Source organism: Salvelinus alpinus, chromosome 3 (assembly GCF_045679555.1).
Source record: "Salvelinus alpinus chromosome 3, SLU_Salpinus.1, whole genome shotgun sequence".
Classification (NCBI taxonomy): Eukaryota; Metazoa; Chordata; class Actinopteri; order Salmoniformes; family Salmonidae; genus Salvelinus; species Salvelinus alpinus.
This window is the reverse complement of record NC_092088.1, coordinates 80595570-80601461: the sequence shown is the minus strand read 5'-3', so window position 1 is coordinate 80601461 and position 5892 is coordinate 80595570.

Below are 5892 nucleotides of genomic sequence, written 5' to 3'. Positions count from 1 at the left end.
TAATCAGGATCGAGGCAAAAATGAACGCAGCAAAGTAGAGAGAGAACCTTGATGAAAACCTGCTCCAGAGTACTCAGGACCTCCAGACTCCAGGTTCACCTTCCAATAGGACACCGACACTAAGCACACAGCCAAGACAAAGCAGGAGTGGCTTTGGGACAAGTCTCAATGTCCCTGAGTGGCTCAGCCAGAGCCCGGACTTAAACCTGATCGAACCTGATCTCTGGAGAGACCTGAAAATAGCTTTGCAGCAACGCTCCCATCCATCCAACCTGACTTGAGAGGATCTGCAGGGAAGAATCTCTCCAAATACAGGTGCCAACCTTGTAGCATTAAACCCAAGAAGACTTGAGGCTGTAATCACTGCCACAAGTGCTTCAACAAAGTAAAGGTTCTGAATACTTATGTAAACACCAATTCATTATTTATTTATTTTTATAAATTTGCTTTGTCATTATGGGGTAGTGTGTAGATTGATTTACATTTTTACATTTAAGTCATTTAGCAGACGCTCTTATCCAGAGCGACTTACAAATTGGTGCATTCACCTTATGATATCCAGTGGAACAACCACTTTACAATAGTGCATCTAACTCTTTTAAGGGGGGGGGGGGTTAGAAGGATTACTTTATCCTATCCTAGGTATTCCTTAAAGAGGTGGGGTTTCAGGTGTCTCCGGAAGGTGGTGATTGACTCCGCTGACCTGGCGTCGTGAGGGAGTTTGTTCCACCATTGGGGTGCCAGAGCAGCGAACAGTTTTGACTGGGCTGAGCGGGAACTGTACTTCCTCAGAGGTAGGGAGGCGAGCAGGCCAGAGGTGGATGAACGCAGTGCCCTTGTTTGGGTGTAGGGCCTGATCAGAGCCTGAAGGTACGGAGGTGCCGTTCCCCTCACAGCTCCGTAGGCAAGCACCATGGTCTTGTAGCGGATGCGAGCTTCAACTGGAAGCCAGTGGAGAGAGCGGAGGAGCGGGGTGACGTGAGAGAACTTGGGAAAGTTGAACACCAGACGGGCTGCGGCGTTCTGGATGAGTTGTAGGGGTTTAATGGCACAGGCAGGGAGCCCAGCCAACAGCGAGTTGCAGTAATCCAGACGGGAGATGACAAGTGCCTGGATTAGGACCTGCGCCGCTTCCTGCGTGAGGCAGGGTCGTACTCTGCGAATGTTGTAGAGCATGAACCTACAGGAACGGGTCACCGCCTTGATGTTAGTTGAGAACGACAGGGTGTTGTCCAGGATCACGCCAAGGTTCTTAGCACTCTGGGAGGAGGACACAATGGAGTTGTCAACCGTGATGGCGAGATCATGGAACGGGCAGTCCTTCCCCGGGAGGAAGAGCAGCTCCGTCTTGCCGAGGTTCAGCTTGAGGTGGTGATCCGTCATCCACACTGATATGTCTGCCAGACATGCAGAGATGCGATTCACCACCTGGTTATCAGAGGGGGGAAAGGAGAAGATTAATTGTGTGTCGTCTGCATAGCAATGATAGGAGAGACCATGTGAGGATATGACAGAGCCAAGTGACTTGGTGTATAGCGAGAATAGGAGAGGGCCTAGAACAGAGCCCTGGGGGACACCAGTGGTGAGAGCACGTGGTGCGGAGACAGATTCTCGCCACGCCACCTGGTAGGAGCGACCTGTCAGGTAGGACGCAATCCAAGCGTGGGCCGCGCCGGAGATGCCCAGCTCGGAGAGGGTGGAGAGGAGGATCTGATGGTTCACAGTATCAAAGGCAGCCGATAGGTCTAGAAGGATGAGAGCAGAGGAGAGAGAGTTAGCTTTAGCAGTGCGGAGCGCCTCCGTGACACAGAGAAGAGCAGTCTCAGTTGAATGACTAGTCTTGAAACCTGACTGATTTGGATCAAGAAGGTCATTCTGAGAGAGATAGCAGGAGAGCTGGCCAAGGACGGCACGTTCAAGAGTTTTGGAGAGAAAAGAAAGAAGGGATACTGGTCTGTAGTTGTTGACATCGGAGGGATCGAGTGTAGGTTTTTTCAGAAGGGGTGCAACTCTCGCTCTCTTGAAGACGGAAGGGACGTAGCCAGCGGTCACGGATGAGTTGATGAGCGAGGTGAGGTAAGGGAGAAGGTCTCCGGAAATGGTCTGGAGAAGAGAGGAGGGGATAGGGTCAAGCGGGCAGGTTGTTGGGCGGCCGGCCGTCACAAGACGCGAGATTTCATCTGGAGAGAGAGGGGAGAAAGAGGTCAAAGCACAGGGTAGGGCAGTGTGAGCAGAACCAGCGGTGTCGTTTGACTTAGCAAACGAGGATCGGATGTCGTCGACCTTCTTTTCAAAATGGTTGACGAAGTCATCAGCAGAGAGGGAGGAGGGGGAGGAGGATTCAGGAGGGAGGAGAAGGTGGCAAAGAGCTTCCTAGGGTTAGAGGCAGATGCTTGGAATTTAGAGTGGTAGAAATTGGCTTTAGCAGCAGAGACAGAAGAGGAGAATGTAGAGAGGAGGGAGTGAAAGGATGCCAGGTCCGCAGGGAGGCGAGTTTTCCTCCATTTCCGCTCGGCTGCCCGGAGCCCTGTTCTGTGAGCTCGCAATGAGTCGTCGAGCCACGGAGCAGGAGGGGAGGACCGAGCCGGCCTGGAGGATAGGGGACATAGAGAGTCAAAGGATGCAGAAAGGGAGGAGAGGAGGGTTGAGGAGGCAGAATCAGGAGATAGGTTGGAGAAGGTTTGAGCAGAGGGAAGAGATGATAGGATGGAAGAGGAGAGAGTAGCGGGGGAGAGAGAGCGAAGGTTGGGACGGCGCGATACCATCCGAGTAGGGGCAGTGTGGGAAGTGTTGGATGAGAGCGAGAGGGAAAAGGATACAAGGTAGTGGTCGGAGACTTGGAGGGGAGTTGCAATGAGATTAGTGGAAGAACAGCATCTAGTAAAGATGAGGTCAAGCATATTGCCTGCCTTGTGAGTAGGGGGGGAAGGTGAGAGGGTGAGGTCAAAAGAGGAGAGGAGTGGAAAGAAGGAGGCAGAGAGGAATGAGTCAAAGGTAGACGTGGGGAGGTTAAAGTCACCCAGAACTGTGAGAGGTGAGCCATCCTCAGGAAAGGAACTTATCAGGGCGTCAAGCTCATTGATGAACTCTCCAAGGCAACCTGGAGGGCGATAAATGATAAGGATGTTAAGCTTGAAAGGGCTGGTAACTGTGACAGCATGGAATTCAAAGGAGGCGATAGACAGATGGGTCAGGGGAGAAAGAGAGAATGTCCACTTGGGAGAGATGAGGATCCCAGTGCCACCACCCCGCTGACCAGAAGCTCTCGGGGTGTGCGAGAACACGTGGGCAGACGAGGAGAGAGCAGTAGGAGTAGCAGTGTTATCAGTGGTAATCCATGTTTCCGTCAGTGCCAAGAAGTCGAGGGACTGGAGGGAAGCATAGGCTGAGATGAACTCTGCCTTGTTGGCCGCAGATCGGCAGTTCCAGAGGCTGCCTGAGACCTGGAACTCCACGTGGGTCGTGCGCGCTGGGACCACCAGGTTAGAGTAGCAGCGGCCACGCGGTGTGAAGCGTTTGTATGGTCTGTGCAGAGAGGAGAGAACAGGGATAGACAGACACATAGTTGACAGGCTACAGAAGAGGCTACGCTAATGCAAAGGAGATTGGAATGACAAGTGGACTACACGTCTCGAATGTTCAGAAAGTTAAGCTTACGTTGCAAAAAATCTTATTGACTAAAATGATATAGTACTGCTGGCTGGTGAAATAGGCTAGCTAGCAGTGGCTGCGTTGTTGACTTTGTTTGAAAGTGTAGCTGGCTAGGTAACCTCTAACTGGCTAGGTAACCTCGACAATTACTCTAGACTACACAATTATCTTGGATACAAAGACGGCTATGTAGCCAGCTAAGATCAAACAAATCAAACTGTTGTACTGTAATGAAATGAAATGTAATACTACCTGCAAAGCGGAATGCAACTACTCGCTCCAAACCAAACCGGAAGTGCGTATCGTAGAGGGAGAGGCAATTGAAGTGTTGTTTCTTGTATTATTGTCTTTTGTGTCTTTAGAGGACTGCTTCACCTTAATGTCCCCTTTCCCTTTTCTTCTGTCCTTATTTTGTCCCACTTTGTCCCTTCTTCTCTTCTGCCAACTAGACACTCCTTGTTAGCTAGCTAGCTTCTTTCAGGAATGTCCCTAGCAACTGCCTAGCAACAGGTAAACAACTTAGCTAGCTAAGAAAACTGTATAATTTTATGAAAAATTGTTACTTTTTCAAAAGCCTTTCTTCTTTGTTTGCTGCTTGTTTGGTCTCCTATTCAGTTTGCAGTTTTCTTTTGATTTTTTTCGATGTACTTTACTCTAAAAAAACATTTAAATTTCAATATTTGTAGGAGCTCATCTTTTCAGCTGCTGCTGCTTAATTGATGAGGGGAAAGAACAATTTAAATGTTCTAGAAAAAGGTTGTAACCTAACAAAATGTGGAAAAATTCAAGGGGTCTGAATACTTTCCAAATGCATTGTAAACGCAACACTTTAAAATAAAAAGATCCCAGAAATGTCCATAAAAAGCTTATTTCTCAATTGTGTGCACAAATTTGTTTTCATCCCCATTATTGAGCATTTCTCATTTCCAAGATAATCCATCCACCTGACAGGTGTGGCATATCAATAAGCTGATTAAACAGCATGATCATTGCACCTTGTGCTGGGGACAAAAGCCCACAAATTGTCAGTTATCACAATGCCACAGATGTCTCAAGTTGAGGGGCAATGCAATTGGCATGCTGACTGCAGGAATGTACACCATTTGCCAGAGAATTGAATGTTCATTTCTCTACCATAAGCTGCCTCAAATGTTGTTTTAGAGAATTTGGCAGTACGTCCAATCAGCCTCACAACCGCAGACCACGTGTAACCACGCCAGCTCAGGACCTCTACATCCATTTCTCACCTGCGGGACAGTCAGATGAGCCACCTAGACAGCTTATGAAACTGTGGGTTTGCAAAACCTAAGAATTTCTGCACAAATGTCAGAAACAGTCTCAGGGACGCGCGTCTGCATGCTCATCGTCCTCACCAGGGTCTTGAACCGACTTTAGTGGACAAATGCTCACCTTCGATGGCCACTGGCACACTTGAGAAGTGTGCTCGTCATGGATTAATTACTACTTCAACTGTACTGGGCAGATAGCGTATAGAGCGCGTGTGTGACATCAGCAAACCGCTGGCCATGTTGTGAACAGAGTGCCCCATGGTGGCGGTGGGGCTATGGTACAGGCAGGCATAAGCTTTGAATGCAGATACCATGACGAGATCCCGTGGCCCATTGCTGTGCCATTAATCCGCCGCCATCACCTCATGTTTCAGCATGATAATGCCCGGCTCCATGTTGGAAGGATCTGTACACAATTCCTGGAAGCTGAAAATGTACCAATTCTTCCGTGGTCTGCATACTCACCAGATATGTCACCCATTGAGCCTGTTTGGGAAGCTCTGGATCAACATGTACAGCAGTGTGTTCCAGTTTATGCCAATATCCAGCAACGTCACAATCATTGTGGGACAACATTCATAGGTCACAAACAGTCTGATCAACAGACTCATTTGTTTTCCCAGTCATGTGAAATCCATAAAAGATCAAATTTATTTAAATTGACTGATTTCCTTAAACTAACTCAGTCTTAGAAATTGTTGCATGTATCTTTGTTCAGAGTAGTATTTTAATTCTCAGACAGTACCATATATTCCTAGCGGTACAAATGATAGTATTCAAAGGTAAACAACTCCCTCTGGTGGCCATGTAATGAAGTACACAAGCAATTAGTGGTGGTGGGGTGCCATGAGAGTAAAGCTACTCTTCAAAGACAGTTGAAAAACAGAAAACATTTGACCCCTCTAGAACAGACATGGATGAATTTGAAATGAACAAAAAAATAAACTGATGA